The sequence below is a fragment of the Oreochromis aureus genome, linkage group 14, assembly GCF_013358895.1.
Source record: "Oreochromis aureus strain Israel breed Guangdong linkage group 14, ZZ_aureus, whole genome shotgun sequence".
In the NCBI taxonomy this organism is placed as follows: domain Eukaryota; kingdom Metazoa; phylum Chordata; class Actinopteri; order Cichliformes; family Cichlidae; genus Oreochromis; species Oreochromis aureus.
The window spans coordinates 18,187,605-18,199,929 of record NC_052955.1 but is presented as its reverse complement, the minus strand read 5'-3'; positions in this window follow the sequence as shown (position 1 = coordinate 18,199,929).

Genomic DNA, 12,325 nt, shown 5'->3' with positions numbered 1-12,325 from the left:
CAGAGACTCAGATGGCATGCAGGATTTATCCAGAGGAGAACTGCCTTATTACAAAGTATTAAAAACTTGAAATCTGTGTACAACAGCTGACATATACAAGCTGTAAAAGAACACACAACACTCTTTATTCCATATCCTGAAGAGTCCTTGTGTTACTAAAGATAATTGGGTACCACCAAAAATACTAACATCAACACATTAATATGTGCATTTTAAAAAATATATATAGAATAGAATAGAATAGAATAGAATAATAGAATTCAACTTTATTGTCATTGCATATGTCACAGGTACAGGGCAACGAAATGCAGTTTGCATCCATCCAGAAGTGCTTTAGCCATGATATAGATATATTACAATATATATTAGCAATAATATAGATATGTAAGTATATTACAGAAATGGGTCTATTATGGTATGTTATTGTCATGTCTCGGCTGTGTGCAGGCAGGCAGAGAGGAAGGACCCAAGATGCAGGACTCATGGAAGCGAAAGTGAATTCCGAACAAACAGCTTTATTGCAGGGGTTACCGAACAGAAAACTAACTATACTGAAAAACAACTAGACTGGCATGACGGCAAACAGAACACACAGGGAGTGAGGGCAGAAGACGTTAACGACGCGACAGAGACCAAAGGAAACACAGGGCTTATATACACACGGCAGTAATCATGGGATGAGAGACAGGAGGGGAACACACCTGGGAGAGATCACACATGACGAGACAGGGAAAACGTAAACTGAGCACACTCACATAAGACACAGACCTTCACAATAAAACATGAAACTCAGACATAGGAAATCAGACAAGACGCTGAACTAAACAGACAGATTCACAAACAGACGGGGTGACACCATAGACAGACAGAGACACAGACGCAGACTCAGAGGTAGACCGAATATAATGCATAGAACTCAAACAATAATAATCATCATCATAATCATCATCATCAGATAGCTAAAGAAACAGAATATAATTATAATCAAAACAGTATCACCAGAGAAGAACTAATGCAAGAATAAACCAAAACATAGGAAACTCAAAATGCTGGGTCGTACCGACCCAGGACCGTGACAGTTATAATGTACACGGTATGAAGTATGTTATGAATATGCTATAACTATAAGTATGTACAGGCTGTAGTGAGTACAAGCTATGTACAGGCTATGAACAGGATATAAATATGAAAAACTATACAGAATATGAAATAAAAAACTATACAGAAATATGAGATATACAGTTATACAGAAATGTGAACTATGCAAGTTATGAACAGTTGTAGGATTAAAAATTATTGTATGTACAGAATGATTATTTACACAGAACTATACAGTAGTGCAGTTAGATAAGTGAGATATGTGGATAATTTCTACAGAGGCTATATAAAGTGCTAGTGGTTGTGAGTGGTGGTTCAGTCCATGTTATTATTGTGTGTTTGAGGGTACAGTTGTCCATTGTGTGTGTGTGTGTAGGTGGTTGTGGGTGTGTGTATGTTCAGTCCATGAGTTTAACGTGGGTCAGATGTCAGGAGGCAGAGTTCAGGAGTCTGACAGCTGTGGGGGAAGAAGCTGTTCTGGTACCTGGTGGTCTTAGTCCGGAGGCTCCTGTAGCGCCTCCCAGAGGGCAGGAGGGTGAAGAGTCCATGTGATGGGTGACTGGGGTCTTTGATGATTTTCCCAGCCCTTTTCAGACACCGCTTCCTGTAGATGTCCTTTATGGCAGGAAGTGGTGCTCCGGCGATGCGCTGGGCAGTTTTCACGACCCTCTGCAATGCCTTCCGGTCCGAGGCAGAGCAGTTCCCGTACCAGACTGTTATACAGTTGGCCAGGATGCTCTCGATGGTGCAGCAATAGAAGTTCACCAGGATGTCTGAGGACAGGTGGTTCTTCCTCAGAGTCCTCAAGAAGAAGAGGCGCTGGTGAGCCTTCTTGACCAGCTTGGAGCAGTTGGTCGTCCAGATGAGATCCTCGGAGATGTGGACTCCCAGGAACTTGAAGCTGTTCACACGCTCCACAGCCGTCACCTTAATGTGGATGGGTGGATGTGGGTCAGCATTCCTCCTGTAGTCCACGATGAGCTCCTTAGTCTTCTCGGTGTTAAGCAGCAGGTTGTTTGTGTCGCATCACTCAGCCAGACGATCCACCTCCTCCCTGTAGGCGGTCTCATCGTTGTCACTGATGAGGCCAATCACCGTGGTGTCATCTGCAAACTTAATGATGGTGTTGGAACCATCAGCAGGTCTGCAGTCGTGGGTGAAGAGGGAGTAGAGGAAAGGGCTCATCACACAGCCTTGTGGTACACGGTGTTCATTGTGATTGTAGATGAGCAGCGGTTATCCAGCCGGACATGTTGGGGGGCGGTTGGTCAGGAAGTCCAGTAACCATTTGCAGATGAGGGAACTGATGCCCAGGTCTGTCAGTTTCCTGATGAGTTGTGAGGGGTGGATTGTATTGAACGCTGAACTGAAGTCTATAAACAGCATTCTGGCGTAGGTGTTGTTGTTGTCCAGGTGTGAGAGGACAGAGTGCAGTGCGATGGACACTGCATCCTCTGTGCTCCTGTTCTGGCGGTATGCGAATTGGTGGGGGTCCAGGGTGGGGGGGAGACAGGATTTGAAGTGCTAAGACCAGCTGCTCTAAGCACTTAGTGATGATGGGGGTGAGTGCTACTGGGCGGTAGTCATTGAGGCTAGATGGGTTGGAGTTTTTGGGTATCGGGACGATGGAGGTGGATTTGAAGCAGGCCGGTACCACAGCGTGGGCCAAGGACAGGTTGAATATGTCTGTGAGCACTCCTGCAAGCTCCCCAGAACACGCTCTGAGAACACGCCCGGGGATGCCATCAGGACCTGCAGCCTTGTGGACATTGATCCTGCTCAGCACCGCTCCTACATCGGTGGGGGAGAGAGTCAGAGGTTGGTGGTCTGGCGTCGTGTCTGTTTTGGTTGTGGTTGTGGGGTTCCCTCGCTCAAAACGAGCATAAAAGTTGTTGAGCTCGTTGAGGAAGGAGACATCAGAGGATGTGGGGGAGGGTTTGGTGGTCCTGTAGTCTGTAATGGTCTGGAGTCCTTGCCACATGCGTCGGGGGTTGGAGTTGGAGAAGTGTTCTTCTACCTTCTTTTTGTAATGGTGTTTGGCTTTTTTGATGCCCTTCTTTAGATTAGCCCTGGCTGTACTGTAGGCGTGTGCATCTCCTGACCTAAAGGCGGTGTTGCGGGCCTTCAGGAGGAGACGAACATCCCGGTTCATCCAAGGCTTCTGGTTGGGGTACATGGTGATCCGTTTCTGGGTGGTGACACTGTCTGTGGCTTTGGAGAAGTAATCCAGTACAGATGAGGCATACTGGTCCAGGTCTGTGTGGGTGAACATATTCCAGTCTGTGTTTTTAAACCTGTCCTGGAGCACTGCGTCTGTCCCCTCTGGCCACACTTTAATTGTCCTCACAGCAGGTTTCACACGTTGGATGAGTGGTGAATACCTAGGTGTGAGGAACAGGGAGAGATGGTCCGATTGTCCAATGTGGGGGAGGGGTGTTGCTTTGTAGGCTCCAACCAAGTATATCAGTCAACATGACATGTGGCAGCACAGCAGAAAAAAACAAGCCCTCCATACAAAGCCCTACATTAAATTCAGTCAAGGACATTCCATGGCTGGCCTCTAGCGCGGTTGGCTGCTTGTCACTACTGGTCCTCTGGGACTCTACCCTCTGGGCAGATGTCACCAAGATGTGTGGTTATGTGCACTCTTAGGGGCTGCAGATGGTCCGGTTCTCCTGGATCCTTTTCTGCCTTCATACAAGAATGGTTCAACATTTCTCTCCCAAAAGTCCAGCAGCTGGTCTCTTCAGTTCCCAGACATTTATGGACTGTATTGATATGAAATATTGCCCTGTTTTTTGTAGTAGTTTTTTTGTGTCATCAAATTCAAAATGTTTTTTTTTATTTTGTTTTAAAATATTTTCTATGTTGTATTGTGAAGAAAATATGACTTTATAAAATTTGGAAATAACTGAATTCTGTTTTTCTTCTCTATGCACCTTATGTGTGTACTTTGTGTCCGCATGGCTATCTTTGATCCACAGATATTGCAGATCTTCATTTTGCTACTACAGCTGTGATGAAAAGTTGATTTTAGAATAGAATAGAATAGAATGCCTTTATTGTCACTATACAGTTGTACAATGAGATACAGATTTTAACTTCTGAACAGGAGTATCTACCATTTGTGTTGGACTTGGTTGCACCACATTGACAGCCATTTAAGTGACTTGTTCCTTGGACAAGAGGACCATTCAATTCAGTTTAATTCAATTTTGTTTATACAGCACCTAATCACAACAACAATTACCTCAAGGTGCTGTATATTGTAAGGTGGACCTTACAATAATACATACAGAGAAAAACCGAGCAATCATATGATGTTCCAGTTTGTAAAGCCCATTATAAATGAGGACTGTTTGGAGGAGAGCCTGTTTGAGCCAGGTGACAGGTGGCTCAAAAGACTGACAGAAACTTTTTTCCTCCTGTGTACCCAGCGGCGCAATTAGCTGATGCGATCGGCACCATTTTAATCAATAAAATAATCCTTCACTTCACTAGCACATTCAGACAGTTTACAACATAACAGTCCACTCCATATACATCATGTGTGTGAAGTGTAGGGTTTTTTATGAGAGAGAAGACAAATATGCTCGAATTATAAGTTTTCCCAATTTATTATCAAAACAGTTCGAATTTCAGATGAGTTTTACATGGCACCATGGACCTCCTCTCTGCCTCAGAGACAAAAAGGCTGCTGCACCCAGGCAGTAAACACTTTTTATTATATGTGATAAACAGGATACTAAGGTGATTGGTCAAAAGTTGGAGAAAAGCCACTCCTTATTCGACTGGAATCCAATACACGGCTTACATTTCTTCTTCTGATGCTTTCTGGACATCTCCTTATTTGGAGACATCACTTCACACATCACCATGGCAACCACCCGTATGACCTGCTTAAAGAGGTAGGGATGTGATATGCTTGTAGTAACCTGTGATGCTGTAAACGTTTTAGTTGTGTTTGGGAAATGAGAGAACATTTTATTACATAAAATAGCGCTGATCGCATCTTGCCAACATCTGCTTTGCCAGCTGATGGCACATTTTCACCTCAACCTGGCCTGGTGAGGAAAAGCTGGAGACCAGCTTATCTGTCTGGTGACTCAAATGGGTTCTCCTCCCTAAGGTGCTATGCAAGCCTGAACACTACAGCTAACAGCTGGATTTTGAATGCTGTTAGCCAATCAGTGAACAGCCACTTGCTACTAAAGAGACAGACAGTGAAAGTGAACAGTATATCCTCAGTTTCTTAACATAAAACTCATTGTTGCAGCCAGGGGCAGCACAGACGTTATCCCATTACAGTTTTAGTGTTGTTATTTTTCTCTGAGTTATCAAGTATGTGACTACTTAGCTAACATAATTTAATATAAGTCTTTAAATTAACATTCTTGTCCATATCGATAAGGCAACCACTTCTTGACACTGATGAGCTTCTACATGCTGCTTGACATATGCTGATAACCAAAGTACTTTGTTTTTTTGGTTTTTCCATATTCTTTATCCAAATCATTTGGGTTGCAAGGGCATGTCTCAAAGCCCCTTGCTAAGGTATATCCCTTGACAGTGTATACAGTGAACAAACTTTATTTTTACTGCTTTTAGTCTTGTTTTTTTTGTCTTTACTTTCAATTGGTCCCAAAACTTAAACACTATTCCTGAAATCCCCCAATTTTCTTTCTTTTCTTTTTTTTTCTTAATCAGAGTCAGTTGTGTCCTCAGTTGTGAAGCTCAATTTCAATTTTGGTGAGCCTGTTATGGAATTTGTTGACTGGTTTTGCTTGGCACAATGGGGCTTGTGTCCAACCAATAAGATGATCCAAGATCAGGTACTAGTGGTTTTAAGTCTGTCCACTTTCTAACCAGCTACACCCAAAGGTTATGCTTGCATCTGAATCTTGATAATCCTCGTGGGACTCTGGCATGTAGTTCCCCTGTGATCATCTTTTCATCCAATATTTGAGTTCTGAATGTGTTGAACTGTTCTTCTTAAAACACTACTTCTACATAGTGATCAATACTTTAGGCTGGTTAAAAGGAAATATGAAGGGGATACTCATCTGTCATGAATAATGTTGATTATAATTAATCATTTTGGAGGCAGGATTTATGCCAGACAGCTGAAAAAACTGCAACATATTTGGATATACTCATTTTAGCTTTGCAGGTCTATTCTAGCCCTGCAGTAGTTTTCAATACTCAAATACAACTTTTCACACTTTAGACTGCAGATAATTTATCTGAATTTCTGGAGCCACTGCCACTCCAATTTGAGGCCTTCTCCAAAATGCAGCCTAAATTCATGCTCAAGCTGTTCACCATTTTCTAGTAGAAACCTTGTCAAACCTAAATGAGGATGTGGTCCTAGCTAGTGCAATGTATTTAACTTACTGCACAAGTGTTACTGAATTGAGAATAATCATAAGCATGATATTTTTGCAAGTTGCTTTAGCACCAATGAGGGGAAAAATAAAAGACTAAGCAGTATGACGCGATCGCTCACTGAACAAAATAAGCAGTGTTAAACTTTATTTGGTCATCTTTTTACTTGTGAAAATATTTACTGTACTGAGACATTAAATGCCTCACCTTTGCATTCATGGCCAAGCCACTTGAGGATATAGGTCCCACACACTGCACTTATCCAAACAGGACATTATTGTGCACACTATAGGTGATAATTTTGCCACCATCAGCAAAATGTCATAATATGTATTTGTGTTGAAATGGCACAAATAATAAGTGGATTCAGCTGCTTATAATCCACTTAATTCCAGGATCAAAGCTGAATGCAATTTACCTTTTCATTGTTTTCAGCTGGGCTCATTTTAAGTGGGACTTTAAAAGAGCTTTTTGTGGTTATGTAATTGTCTTTCAGCTGTCCTTGAAACTATTAAATAATAGTAAATAAACAACTTTTAAAATTCTTTAATGAATATATCAGTAAACTTGGTGTATTTAAGCTCTCAGTTTGCTTGGATTTTTGGGCTTTTTTATTGATTTATTTTGTTTCATTACCTGCTCCCTATATTCTCTATTTTTACAATGAAGTTCAGTTTTTTGTTTATTCTACTCAGTATCCCTATCTCAAATTATTCCTAAAAACTTTTAATTGACAAGATACAAATACAGAGCAGCAGAACTGATCATTTTAAAAAATTTCAATGAACTCACTATCAGTGGACCAAGACTGCAAAGGAAGTGAATTCTTTCATCTTGGCAGTGGGAAACAACTTGGCAGACTGTCATTTAAGGTTAGCACAATAAATACAAACAAAGGGCATGGGTGAAACTAAACAATAACCTAAACTGGCTGAACTAGAACTAAAACATGAGAAAAAAAACAAAAACCCTTAAACATGGAGAACTGGCATGGATACCTGGAGACACGACATGAAAGCACAGACGACCTGGGGCCCGTTCTTCGTACCTCGCTAAGTAAGTTAGCCGGATTTGAATGTTGACGATTTCGCGTGATCTTGGATCATTCGGTTCTCCGAAGCTCATCCGGGACTTGCTGTCATAGCAACAGATCCGTAAGCGTAAACCTGCTCGGGAGCAGGCTTACTTTATGTAAACAGGATTAGATCGCGGCCACTCAGGTATGTCCGCTTCATTTATACGAAAGCAACAGCGATATTTCTCCACTGTTTTTCCATAAATAAATATTATCAATGTAACTAAAGATAATGCAGTATTTGATTCTTTTATACAGGTCATTTCTTAAAAAAAAGGGAAATGTACTATTAATCATTCTATTTCATGTATTTGATTATTTCAGATGTAATTCATATTTTAGAGTAGTAATAGTAAAACACTTCGTGTAATCAAGATGAGAGACCACGGCTATAAAAGCGAAGGTGGATTTGGGAAGTCTGTCGCAGCCATGTCCTGTCCGTTTGTACGCGAGCAACCCATTGCGGAAGGTGCAAGATTGATAAGGAGAGTTCTCAGAATTCAGCGTATATTGCGGGATAGACAGGATCCTTTAGCTCAGCGCGACAGTGTGCTCATAGAGAGATATCGATTTTCCCGTTAGGGTATTATTTACTTAACCAACTTGTTGGATCCCTATGTTAAGAGTTCCACTCACCGTAGTCGGGCATTAACAACTGCACAAACTGTGTGCATTGCCTTGCGTTTCTTTGCGAGTGGCACGTTTCAGGAACAGGTAAAAGTGATGGAGTGTTATGTGAAACTACACACAAAAAAACACACAATGTCAATAAATGACACAGTACAAAAAGCATTTTAATTAAGGCAACAACCAAATATTTTACATTGTACAAATAGAATTATGAGCTCATTTACCAGTTATGAAGGTGCTGCTACTGCACCCCGGCTGCTGGTCTAAGGAAGAGCTGCCCCCAGGGATGCCCTCCACAATGGGTCTGGTGGCATTCAACCCTAGGGCCAGCTCCTCTGCCGGGGTGTGACGAAGGGGTGCAGGATGTTGTGGGATTTCTCTTTAGTGTATTGTCTTTTAATGTATTGTCTTGGTGAAATGCTTTCATGTTACTTAGTTTAGTATGGGTTGTGGGATTTCTCTTTAATGTATTGTCTTGATGAAATGCTTTCATGTTACTTAGTTTAGTACGTCTGGTTCACACCTCATTCACGCCGGGAAAACAGACGGTGAGAAACTGGTGAATGTCTCCGAGGAGGGGGAAGCCAGGAGACGGAAGCTCACACAGGAAGACTTGACCCCAGAGTGGGGGAGATTCACACAAGTGATAGAGGGTCTTTCTGTTTAGAGCCAAGGTGTGAACTGCAACTGTAAAAGCCTTTTGTTCTGCGACTATGTATAAAAGGAACTTGAATTGTTCATTGTCAGAGACTACTTTCAGTGCCCCCCTGACTGACGTCTCTCCTCATGCATGGGAAATAAAGTGTTGGGTTTGTAACCGCTCATCGTGTCTGCAGGCTTTGTTAAGAAATTTCCACAACAAGGACCACCACCTGTCTTTATTTGCTCTGCCCTTTTCTTGGTTGCTGTTATAAACAAACAAACAGATTTTTTCAGGGTCTCTTTTCAAGAGACTAAAAGCAATATAAGTGATACATATTACCATTCTGTAGAATATTCTTATATTTCACTTTTACTTGTTCCCATGTTAGTGGGTCCTGTTGTGGCTCTAATGTGAAAGAGGATATAATGTAATATAATATAATATATTACTTACGAGTTTAATTTGTCAGCAACTTTCTGCCAGCCCTCTCTCCTTGCTTTTGCAGCCTTTGCAGTGTTCCCCTGCGTTTTAATTAGACTCTGAAACTCCTGATATCCCTCAATCAAGAGTTCTTGCTCTGCTGCCGTGAAATACTGAGCGCGCTCCTTCGACATCTTCGCCGACCAATCACAGGGTTGCCGATCAATGTTTCTACTATCGATGCGTAGCCCCTTTTAAGCCACCCAGTGATCTCAGATTACTTCATCCAGCTATACTAATCGTCAACAACAGGTGTGTTCGGAGAACCGGATTAGCGAGCTCAAAGTTAGCGCGATGATTTGATCTTGGATGTGTCATTTGCTCTTGGATGTAGTAAGCGAGGTACGAAGAACGGGCCCCTGACAAGGAATGACTGAAAACAGACGGACTAAATACACACAGGAGGATAATGAGGGAAATGGAAACACATGGGGAAACAGCTGGCACACATGAACATAACGATGTCACAAGGCGAGAGTAAAACAGAACACAGGAACACAAAATAAAACAGGAAACATAAGGAGACACAGACATGAGAATGTGAACTTGACAACATAAGACACGAAGGCTGTATCCCAATTCAGGGTCTGCAGCCTTAAAGTACGCAGCCTCAACGGTCCTCAAGGGCCGCGTACTCAAAGACCGCTAAGGCCGGAAGTGCGAGGCTTGTGAAATGGGACGGTCTAGCCTCCGTCGCGCTGCCCAGGTTGCCTAGCAACCATGAAAGCTGGAAACGTGTGGTTGACAGAAATGAAGGAGAACATATTTTGTTCATTTGTTTGTTTGTTTCTACACGAGCTTTGTGTAATTTAATAAGTATCTGAGGCTGAGACCACAGGACTGTAAAACATGATTGTTGGCCTTCATATCTGTACTGAACAGTCATATAAGATTAGCTAGTAAATAAAAATTAGTTAATGTTGTTCATGAGACTAAAGTCAGTGTAAATATGATATGGCCAATATTATAGTTATTATATTAATCATTATTAGTTATTACAGCAGTGAGTTTGAAGTCTCAAATCAAATCACTTCTATGTGCAGGTACACTGGTACAGCACATGTGAGTGAAATTCATGTGAGTGAACTCTGTGTCAAATACTGAGCTTCAGTAGATTCAAGTTGCAGTTGTTTATATTTCCTATCACCTTAAATCTTCACTCAAAGACAAGCATCTTTGACAGTGTATATATAGGTGTATTATATATATAAGAGACAAATGTTGTTCCTTCAGTATGTTGGCATTACTAAATATGGCTCAATGCTTACATATATGTATAAAAAGAAAATGTACGAGCTGTGAAAACTGTTTCTGATAGAATGAAGAGTAGACTGATATATTAAATATTCCTTTATTGGGTGAGAAAATCAGACCATGTCATAACTGCTTTAAGTCATACAGAATAGATATCAGAGCCTTAAACAGGCTGACTTCTGCTAAATGGGTCAAACTGGGCAGAAAGTCTACAAACACATAACATCCTTATAGAATATGATGTAACACTATAGATCAACTTACCTCAGAATATATAAAGCATATAAACAATTACAGCAATATGATGCAACAAACACAGCAGTGCTACTAATCCAAAATACTCAAAGCTTCATAGAACTGAAACAAACATTTATTTTTAGCTCCATTCTGCTGCTGATACATACTTTAGGTTTCTGAATATTAAACTTGTTGCTGCCTTTCATAGTGTGTAACTTGAAGGCCCTGAGTACTTTCTCCCACACTGAAAACACTGGGATGATAACATTATTTGAACATTACCTAATAAGACTGATTCAGGACAGACAATTAGTTATGTTAAACTTTCCTAGCAGTCCTTCACAAACAGGAACAGTCTGTCTATTCTCTCCATCTGTCAGCTGCTGTGGCTCTTCCTCCTCCTCTTCCTCACACACTGCTGAGTTTGTCCTGGTGGATCATCAGGGGTGCAAAGCCTCACAGATGATGTGCAGCAGTGAGTCCCTCAGTCTGTCCTCACTCTGGACACTTGCAGTTGTCACACATGGAAATCAAATGTGTGATAAGCTGCAGGATTCAAACACAAGTGTAACTTATAAATACATGTTCATACTTTTATTCCACAATCAGAGAGAAAGAAAAAGAGAGAGGGAGTGCAGGGCAGACAGACAGGTGACAGTCTCAGGTGTACACACTGCTACAAAACAGCACAAGAGAAGGAGGATTTAGTGTTTGTGTTATTACGAGTGCTAAACAAGAAGAGTTCCCAGATGGTCCAGTGGACACATGTGTGACTGCTGTGATTAAAGCATCTTTCTTTCAGCTTAACGAGTGAACCGTCAGCTCGTTCAAACACACGTTAAAGTCCGTTTGGCTCGACACCACCGAACAGAGGCAGCAATATAACATAGCTAACATTAACAGTGCAGTGAATCCTGCTTGTGCCGTCATATTCAGGACTGCAAACCGAGCAGCATCACTGACTTTCAGCTTGTTGTGTTTGTGGATATGTGACTGACTTTAATTATGCATAAAATCATCAGATTCTCTGTAAGATTAAGGTCAACTATTGAACGGCGTATATTTGAAAGGCTTTAAAAACAAGTAAACCCTTAAAGTACAAACATCGCTAATGTCACATAACTTTGCCGACATGTGGCCAACAGTAATGTTTTAATGTTCTCCATTATTAAACATTTGCACATAACTAAGTGACATATTATTCAGTCCTTACTTTTAACAGTTTACTCTTCGGCCGCTCCGCTTCTGCCGTCTGCGGCAAAATTATCCACATCGACCGCCGCGCTATGAATTGTGGGATATGTTGGGCCACGAAGTCTACACCGCCACAGCCTTAAAATTCAGGGAAATGAAGGACGCATTTGAGGGCCGCATTTCGAGCAGCCTTTGAATTGGGACAGCCTTCGGCGCGTCGCTGTGACGTAATCGGCCTTAAAATGCGGCCTTTAAGGCTGCAGACCCTGAATTGGGATACAGCCACAGACATGAAACACATGAAGGGCAAGGGAGACTCACCCGGGGTT